Here is a 10,941-nt window from a genome sequence, read left to right as displayed (position 1 = left end):
ATAGCAGAGAGCTGGCCTGGAAGAGGGGCAACCGGGACAGAATCCGGCGCCCCGACCGGGACTAGAACCCGGTGTGCCGGCGCCGCAAGGTGGAGGATTAGCCTATTGAGCCACGGCGCCGGCTCTGAAACTTTACATTTTTGAACAACTCACCATTTTCTCGATCACCTAGCCCTATATCATCAACATTCCACTCTGTAGTTCTATGAGCTCAACGTTGTTAGGGTTCACAGGTAAGTGAGACAAGGCAATATTTTTCTTCTGTGACTTGCTTAATTCACTCAGCATAAAGTCTTTGAGTCATCCACATTTTCACAGAAAGCAAGATTTCTTTCTTCTTAAAGGCACTTGTACACACCCACATTTCTTTATCCACTCACCCACTGAACACTTTAGTTGACACATATCATATCTTGGCTACTGTGAATCATGCTGCAATGAACACAGAAATGCAAGCATCCTTTTGAGTGACTGATCTCATATTCCTTGGATATATCCCAAAAGTGAGATTGTTAGGTTATATGGCAATCCCGTTATGAATTTCACGAGGTGGGCGGTGCCGCGGCTCAGTAGGCTAATCCTCTGCCTTGCAGCGCCGGCACAAGGGGTTCTAGTCCCGGTCCGGGCACCGGATTCTGTCCCGGTTGCCCCTCTTCCAAGCCAGCTCTCTGCTGTGGCCCGGGAGTGCAGAGGAGGATGGCCCAAGTCCTTGGGCCCTGCACCCCATGGGAGACCAGGAGAAGCACCTGGCTCCTGCCTTCGGATAGGCGCAGTGCCCCGGCCGCAGCACGCCGGCCGCGGTGGCCATTGGAGGGTGAACCAACGGCAAAGGACGACCTTTCTCTCTGTCTCTCTCTCTCACTGTCCACTCCGACTGTCAAAAAAAAAAAAAAAAGTAAATTTCACGAGGAATAATCATACTAGTTTTCACAATAGCTGCACCAAGTTACATTCTCCCCAACAGTGTATAAATGCTCCGTTGCTCCAAATCCTTGCCAATGCTTACATCTGCCTTTCTTTTTTTTTTTTTTTTTTTTTTTTTTTAATAAACTCTGGGTTTACAAGTTTGAGGTGGTATTTTATTGTGGTGCAATTTGCCTTGCTCTGGTCATCAGTGCTATTGAACACGTTTCTACATACTTGTTGCCCATTTCTATATCTTCTTTTCAGGTTCTGTACTCAATTTGAAAAATACTTATTTATGTATTTATTTGAAGTCAGTGTTACAATGAGGCAGAAGCAGAGAGATAGAGAGAGAGAGGGAGAGAGAGAGAGGTCTTCCATCCACTGGTTCACTCCCCAAATGGCTGCAAAGGCCAGAGCTGTGCTGATCTGAAGCCAGGAGCTTCTTCCAAGTCTCCTACATGGGTGCAGGGGCCCAAGGACTTGGACCATCTTCTACTGCTTTCCCAGGCCATAACAGAGAGCTGGATCAGAAGTGGAGCAGCCAGGATTCGTACAGGCACCCATATGGGTTGCCGGCACTACAGACAAGGCTCTAAGCCACTGCGCCACAGCGATGGCCCATCTTTACTCATTTTTAGATGGGATTATTTATTAGTTTGTTTCCTTTTAAATTATTTGGATCCTTATATATTTTGAGCATTAACCCCTTATCAGGTGTAAATACTGCAAATATTTGGTCCCAGTCTGTGGTTTCTCTCTTTACACAAGCTCTCCTTTGCTATGCAGAGATTTTTAATTTTAATTTAATGCCATTTTTCTAGTTTTGCTCTCTGTGGTTTTAGAATCATATGCAGAAAATCATTATCAAAACCAATATTAATAATATGTAATGTTTTGCTATATTTTTCTTTCTAGTAGACTTATAGTTTCAGGTCTTACATTTAAGTCTTTAATCCAACTTGGGTTAATTATTGTAAATAATGTGCAATAAAGGTCCAATTTCAATCACCTGCATGTGGCTATCCAATTTTGGCTAAGATCAAGTGCAATTTTCCTGAGACTTTTGTTAATGTCAGTGTTCTTTCCCTATCTTGTGTTTGCTACACCTTTGTCAATGATCAACAGGTTACAAACATATGCATTTATTCATGGATTCACTATTCTCTTCCAGTGGTTTATTTGATTTTTTTTTGTAAAGTACTATCCTATTTTGATTAATATAGCTTTACAGCAGATTTTGAAATCAGGTAATTTGATGACTCAACCTTTGTACTTTTGCTCACTAACTTCTTCCTTTCTAGAGCTCTGGGACCTTTTGGAATTCATATGTATTTCAGCATTGCTTTTATTACTTCTGTGAAATATGCCATTGGAATTTTGATGGAGATTATATCTAATCCACACATCACTTTAGATAACGTGGACACTCTAACAATACTAATTCTTCCAACCCATGGACACGGGGTATCTTTCCACTTGTGTCATTTCTTTCATCAGCAGTTTATTCTCTTCAGTATAAGGGTCTTTCATATCCTTGATTAAATTTCCACTTTTTGGTTAAATTTATTCCTATGTGTTTTATTTTTTAAAGATTATTATTTAATTTGAAGGCAGAGAGAAAGAGAGCAAAAATGAGAGTGAAAGCAAGAGAGTGACAAAGAGAGTTCTTCCATCTGCAGATTTACTCCTCAAATGGCCACAACAGCTGGGGCTGGGAGCAGGCAAAGTCAAGATCCTGGAACCACACCCTGGTCTTCCATATAGATAATAGGGGGTCAAGTACTTGGGTCTCTGCTGCCTCCTGGGTGCAAAAACAGGAAATTGGATCAGAAGCAGAGTAGCCAGGACTTGAACCAGCATTTCCATATGGGATACTAGTTTCACAAGCAGCTCCTTAACTCACCGTGCCAGAATGGCCCCTAAGTGTTTTATTGATGCTATTCTGCATGGGCTCCTTTTTCAGATAATTTTTGTTGGCATATAAAAAGATAACTGATTTTTGTATGTCCATTTTGTATCCTGCAACTTTATTAAATTTCTGTATTAATTTTAACAGTCTGTTGGTGAAGTTCTCAGGGTTTTCTATATATAAGATCATGTCATCTGTAAACAATTTCATTTCTTCCTTTCTGATTTATATGCCTTTTTATTTCTTTATCTGGCCTATTTATTCTAGCTCAGATTACCAATATAATAGTAAGTGGAATTTACAAGAGTGGGCACCTTTGTCTTATTTCTGATTTTAAAGGAAAAGCTGAAAGCTTTTTAGTATTGAATATTATGGTACCTGGGAGTTTGCCATACATAGCCTTTACTGTGTTGAAATACATTCTTTCTATACTTAGTTTATCGAGATGTTTCATCATTGAAGGACATTGAATTTTGTTAAATGCTTCTCTGCATCTATTGAGGTAATCTTGTGATCTGGATCCTTCCTTCTGTTAATGGGATGTATCATACTTTTTGACAGCCATACATTAACTTATTCTTGCACTGTAACAATAAACCTCATTTGATCATGGCACACAACCCTTTTAATAGACTGTTTAATTCAGTTTGCTAGTATTTTTTGAGTGTTTTTGCATCCATGTTCTTCATGGATATTGACTTATAATTTAACTTCCTTATAGTTTCCTTATCTGGCTTTGGTGCAGAGTGATGCTCACTGCATAAAATTAGTGTTAGAAGTGTTTCCTTCTCTTCAATTTTTTGGAAGAATGTGAAACATTTTGATACTACAATTTTATAAATTTTTTATAAAGTTCATCATAGAAGCCATTAGTTTCTGCTTTTTCTATATATGAAAGTTTTTGGTAACTGATTCAATCTCAACTCAATATTGATCTGTTCAGATTTTCTAATTCTTTTTTTAAAGATTTATTTATTTATTTATTTGACAGACATGCAGAGTTACAGACAGAAAGAGAAACAGAGAGAGCGTGAGATCTTCCATCAGCTAGTCCACTCCTAAAATGGCTGATCTGAAGCCAGAAGCCAGGAGCTTCTTCCAGGTCTCCCACTTGGGTGCAGGGGCCCAAGCACTTGGGCCATCTTCCACTTTTTTCCCAGCCTATCAGCAGGGAGCTGGATCATAAGTGGAGCAGCCAGGAATCGAACTGGTGTCGATGTGGGATGCTGGCACGCAGGCAGAGGCTTAACCTACTATACCACAGTGCCAACCCTAGCAATTTCTAATTCTTTATAATACAGTTTCAGTAGGTTGTGTACTTCTAGTATGTAGCTATTCCCTCTAAGTTAATCAACTTACTGAGAAACAATTTTTCATAGTAACCATTTTTAATCCGTTTAAATTTTTTAATATTTATTTATTTGAGAGGTAGAGCCACAGAGAGAGGAAGAGACAGAGAGAGCATGAGATCTTCCATCTGCTGGTTCACCCCCAAAATGGCTGATCTGAAGCCAGGAGCTTCTTCCAGGTCCCCCAAGTGGGTAAGGGGCCCAAACACTTCGCCCTTCTTCTGTTGCTTTCTTAGGGCACAGCAGAGAACTGGATTGGAAGAGGAGCAGCTGGGACACAAACCAGTGCCCACTTCTATTGTAATGTCTCCACTTTTGTATATAATTTTATTTAAGTATGACTTCTTTTCTCAGTTAGGTTAAAGATTAGTCTGTTTTAAAAAAATTAACCTTGTTCTGCTAATGATTTCTACTATTTCTCTAGCCTCTATTTCATTTATTTCTCTTCCAATCCTTCTTATTTCCTTCCTTCTGCTAACTTTAGGCTGAAGTCATTCTTTTTCCAGTTCCTTGAAGCAGGTTCAATTGTAACCTGCTGAATTTTTTGTTAACATATGCTTTGACTGAGAGCATTGATACAATGAAATGGCTGATTTGTCAAGGTTCTCAAGACCATAAAGACAGAGGATGATTGAGGAACAATTCACAGATTGATGAGACCTGATAGCTAATCTAACATGTGTTTCTAACTAGGAGACTAGGCGAGAAAGGAGAAAGAGACATTGTTGGTGAAATTTTAAAAATTTGTGATTTCAATGATAGTTTTATGTACGTCAATTTCTTGACTAAGAAAATTATACAGTGGCGATGTAGAGAATTTGGTGATGCAGGCAGGACAAGAGAAAGAAGAACACAAAAATGTTTTAACCATTGGAGACTATGGAATCTGGGATTACTTTGAGAGAGAAACCAGAGAGTTCTATATACTTTCTGGCAAAGTGCATGCAAATTTGACCTAATTTCAAAACAGAGATAAATACAAATAAAGGCACAAATTAAAAATATTAAAGTAAATTAAAACTCAACTATATACTCTGTCCTGTGAGACTTAGGATGTCATTAGACAATTATTGATTTGGATATTTGGCAAATCAGTAATTCTTTGAACTTTGTTTCATATTTTTATCTTCCTCATGCAGATGAAAACAGCATAATTTTTTGCGACATATGTAATACTCTTCAGAATTTGGCTCCAGAACACAGTAATTAGTTGGAAGGTCCTCTGGAATTTAAGGAAGAGTCGGGTCATCTTTCTCCCAAGATGGAACTCAGCAGAATGAAGCTGACTAGAGCTCGGTAGCTGAGTTCATTTGTTTATCAAATATTGGCTGACTGATGCCTGACCTCTTGGAACTAGCTGAGTCCCCTGGCTGGCTGGTTGGCTGAACTTCTCCTCTCTTTTCCCTCAACCCTCCCCACCAACTCCTTCTTCTGCCTGCACTTTTTTTGCTGGTTGGCTGCCCTCCCCAAGGCTACCGAGAAGCTGCCAAAAGATTGAGAATACCAGTAATGATAATAAAATTCAATCAGTACAGGCAGAGACTTCAGATAACAACAGCAAGAAAAACTCACATTAAAAAAAATCATTACTGCACTCTAGAATATGTAGCAGTAAATTCTTTTAGTGTCTGAACTGGTTGACTATTCTACTTACTGTGAAATAGGAGATATGTGGAATAATTTCAAGGATAAATCTTTTAGGGAAATGCAATTATTAATTTCAACTACTAGAAAATTAGCAAAATATTGTAAAAGGAGAATAGGGGCAAGAAAATATTTAACCTCTAAGAAGCAGTTTCTATGTCTATGCACTATATGCTAGAGTTTTTCAATAATCTTAACATTCTTAGATCTCTGTAGTGAGGAAAACCACAGGATCACAGTAGCGGAGACAAATTACATCTGGAATGTGTCAGACTGCACAAGTCCTTAACCAGTTATAGACAACTTGGCAATCTGAACCCGCTTGAATGAATCTACTTATGGTATGTTTCATATTGGACCAAAGTGTTGATACCAAGCTGTCAATCCCCAGCACATTCATCTTTCAAGTTGGGCAATCCATTAGTTATATTTCATATTTTATTCATATCCTGAAACAATATTTTCATTCAATCCTTTTCTCAATGTCATATGATGACCCTCATTAATACTATAGATATATGTTTGCTATGAGAGACAAATGGGGGTGTTCCACATAATTACTACCTTCCTATCTTACCTAAATAGAGATTTTACATTTTCTCTTTTCTTAAGATCTTATGCAGTTGTTTATCTACTGAGAATAAAAGTTGGTGAGATAATCTGCTGCTGACGGCATCTTTGAACTAGTTGAAAAACACTATCAGTCTAATTCTTCGGGTTAAAATGATAGGCAAACTAAATGCTTTTCAGAGAAGAGTCCCTTACCTGAAAATACGCCACCTTCATCAGTGGCATTCCGTAGGAAACAGTTGATAAGCAAGCCTTGCAAACTGCATTACTAAAGTGTCCCTAATGATGAAAAAGACAGAGGTCTTCCACAGCACTGATAAGAATGTGAAAATTACATGCGTCAAATGTTGGAATGTTAGGATTGGGATGAATTTTGCGTTATATTTAAAATTAAAATAATTTAATATTTTATAAAATTAACATTATACAATATGGCATGGTTATCTGGTGCATATCATGTTCTGTCATGCACTATGGCTCCAGGTGAGTTTGTGTTCCACTTTGAAAAGTGGAGCTATATACATCAATTAAAGTCAAGAGAAATAAAGTACCATTTTTATAGCCCCCCAAAATTAGATACTACATTCTGTAAAAACAATTTTGAATGATGTCTTACTTGTTGCAGTACAAGGAAATATTATTCTTAAATTAGCACAGCACTACTAAAGCTACCAGCCAACACTCTTCTAATGCAAATAATCCCAATCATTCTTAAAAAGTATACAGCATAGTTTGTATAGCTAACAGTTAAAATTGAGCTCTATGAGGTTACCTAACGGGAACAAATTGTGAGAAGGGTAAAGGATTGTATTTTTTCACACTGTTCAAGAAGGCTTTAAGATAGGACTCTAAATCATCTGACCTAAACTAATAAACTGGGAAAAGATCTAAGTTAAGTCACCTGTAACACTACATTATAAAATTGCAATGCTATATGAGAAGTATATTAGGTCATCACTCTAAAACATCTCCAATAATTTACATGGCAATAATGACAGATCATAGAGAAAGGACTAGCCTTGGACAGAGATTAAGAAGAGATGCTTGTTTGAACTGAGGAACATTGGGGGTTTCTGACTACCTTCAAATCAGTTTTGCAAATCACTGTGATAAAGATTAAATAATAAAAGCAGCACTAAGATCAAGATGTATACAGAAGCAGGAGGAGTTTTAGTGCAGCACAGAACAAGAAATGAATATCAGTGGTTGTCAGTAAATGAATTTTTAAAGATGAGTTCAACTTTTATGCAACTTAGCCATATGCTATTTGATTTATAAAGTGGATAACATTTTATTTTAATATAACTTAATGATACCTAATATTTTAATTTTTCCTAAGAATAGAGTGAAATGGAAATATTATATTGAATAATCTTTGTTAATTCACTCTTGATTGGCTAATATTGTTTTTGTACAAACCCTCGAAAAGGATCAAAAGCCAGACAGTCAGAGTGCTTACTTTTAAAGTGAATGAACACTTGAAAGTGAAATCAGTTTTCTTGTTACACTGCTTGCTTCCGTCAATATTTTTGCTAATAGGAGAAGCTTAGATGTTCTTGATCATAACATCCAGAATGACACAAAAAAGATGGAAAAGGTTAACAAGATTGGCATCTTTTTGGCATAACGTCCACTTTAAACAAGTTTTTAGCAAAATAGAATTTAATAGGATAAGTAATTTTTAGACGTAATGCATTTCATTCTACAGTTTGTAATTCTGGGATATAGTTGGTTCTAGAAGCTTGCAAGATGCCTTCTACAGCTTAACTACCATAGCTTCCAAGCAGATAATTATCAGGTGGTGGCAAGTAGCTGGTGAAACTCAAGATATAAATATACATATACATGTATGTATATATATGTGTATATATGTATGTCTGATTTATAAATACGTATGATATGTGTATGATTTATATACTAAATATGTATTGATATACATGTACTTATATACATACATATGTATATATTAGTACATATGCTCTAAATATAGGTATATATGAATATATGAACACATATATGTATAACAGTACATATAAATATATGTACTTATACATATTATATATACAGCTCTGCAACATTAGGGATAATAGTCAATTTTATAAAAGCAGAATTTTCTCAATAACTTAAAGAAAAATCAAACAAAAACCTCCCTGCACTTACTTATTGCACTTACAAGCTCATAAATGAACCACATTGTAGGAATTGAACACCCTCTTAGAGTCAGAGACTTGTTGGCACCAGAAACATAAACGAACAGAACACATCCACCCAGCAGTCTGGAGTTCAAAATAGATTTAGACGTTGAGTGTATTACTTTGGCCAACAAAAGGAATGTTTTTGAACTTCATAAATGAATGGTCAGGTGTAACAGAGTGTATTTGAAATTGAAGAGGATTACAAGTGTTGTGGAATAACAGACGGTATCCCAAAAATGTAAATCAAGTGGCCAAGAATGTGTTTTAATATTTTTAATAGACCTATGCTTTGTCATAAATCTTTGTAGGGTGAGAGTTTTTGAGGACTTAATATATATATATATATATATATATGTGTGTTTGTGTGTGTGTGTGTGTGTGTATGAACTTCCTTTTTAAAATCAAAATCAGCCACTGTAATTTAATATTTAGTGGCTAGAGATGAAAACTATTAGTGTTTTAAACATAATTGATTATATTTCATGGACTTTGGAGAATATATTTTCAATTATTAACAGCATAAAACATCATGCACTCTGTAACTCAATAATACATTCCACCAATAATGAAAAATAGAGACACCTCTTAAACTATGAGATAAACTAAAAATTTCTAACCAATTCTCTCCATAATCTATCACCAGGATACCACATATTTAGGACCTGTTTAAAATGAAAATACCAAGATTAAACTCACTGAGGTAGAAAGCACCAACATTCCTTTCTTGTTTGAAACTAAAATTACATGGACACTCAAAAATAAATCTTTTGGAGACTTTCTGTATTACCTATAGTAGAGGTATGTCAACTCTATTATCTATTGAAATGTCAATTCCTTGATATCAACATGTGAAATAAAAATTACAATATAACTCCATAGTTATAAAAATACTTTCCAAATATAAACCAATATAAAAATGAAGTACTACTTTTGAAAAATTACATTATCAAGACACTTTTAAGTTTAAAAAAATCTTGCCTAATCTTTACAAGAAATTTAAAACACATAATCTTTATTTACTTCAGTCCTTTATAAAATTTTCACTTTCTAATACATGAAGTAATTCAAAATTGGTGCATACATATTAAATGCAGACTTGCAAGATAAGTGTCTATTCACAACTACTTGATTTCAAACATCTAAAATAATAGATTTACTCTTGAAACTATAAAATTAGATTTTTTTGTATTGGCTTACATTTCTGTTAGGATAAAGAAGGAAAATATCTTAATATCATAGAGATTATAAATACTTGTGTGCTGTTTAATATCACTACCACATTTATTTCAGTATAACACTCTATAAAAAGTACCTATAATTCATCTTGGCTTTCATTTTTTCCAGTTTCATTAGGTATAACTGACAAATAACAATTATATATACTTAAGTCATATAATGTGAAGCTTTCATATAGACATATACTTTGTGAAATGGTTACTACAATCAAGTTAACATTTCTATCACCTAACAGTATTGTTTTGGATATGTATTATTTGATGAGTTCATTTAAGATTTATTTTCTTAGCAAATGTCAAGTCATTTTCTTTTTAATTAAAATGGCATTTCTTTTTCCTCCTTTGTATTTTCCCAATGGTCCTCTTTTTACTTATTCCTCCAAGTTTGGCTTTATGAGATTTAAAGTATCCAAATATCAGATTTTAAGTGTTACTTGGGAAAATACTGCAATTTTAAGAACACATGCAAAGCAAAGACAACTGTTCCCTTTTCCTTCATTTTTGAGTTTGTATGTGTATTCATGAAACATTTCATTAACATTATGTGGTTGTATTTAACGATTGAAAATCTTAGATATCTTTATTTTATTGTTTTTTTTTTTTCCTATGAAAACAGACACATGGAGGCTGGCACTGTGGCATAGCAGGTAAAGCCACTGCCTTCAGTGCCAGCATCCCATATGGCTGCTGGTTTGAGTCCTGGCTGCTCCACTTTTGAACCAGTTCTACACTGCAGCCTGGGAAAATAGTAGAAGATGGCCCAAGTGCTTGGGACTATGCACCCATTTAGGGGACCTGGAAGAAACTCTTGGCTCCTGGCTAGTGATTGGTGCAGCTCCAGTCATTGTGGCCATCTGGGGAGTGAACCACCAGATGGAAAACCACTCTCTCTCTCTGCATCTGCCTCCCTGTAACGCTGCCTTTCAAATAAGTAAATAAATAAATAAATATTTTTTTTAAAAAGACACATGCAAAAAAGATTAAATACCCGCAATAAAGTCTTCAATGCTTGACGGTTTTTGCATTGAAACTGTATTTTTCAGGTAAGTCAAATAATTGTGAAATTCCAAAAATTAAATCATTTTTAATTAAGCAGAGAAAGAGAGAAAAAAGTTTAATGGCTTTTAGTAAAA

This window comes from Oryctolagus cuniculus, chromosome 8 (assembly GCF_051225735.1).
Source record: "Oryctolagus cuniculus isolate XC-2025 breed Fujian yellow rabbit chromosome 8, ASM5122573v1, whole genome shotgun sequence".
Lineage (NCBI taxonomy): Eukaryota > Metazoa > Chordata > Mammalia > Lagomorpha > Leporidae > Oryctolagus > Oryctolagus cuniculus.
This window is presented reverse-complemented; position numbering follows the sequence as displayed.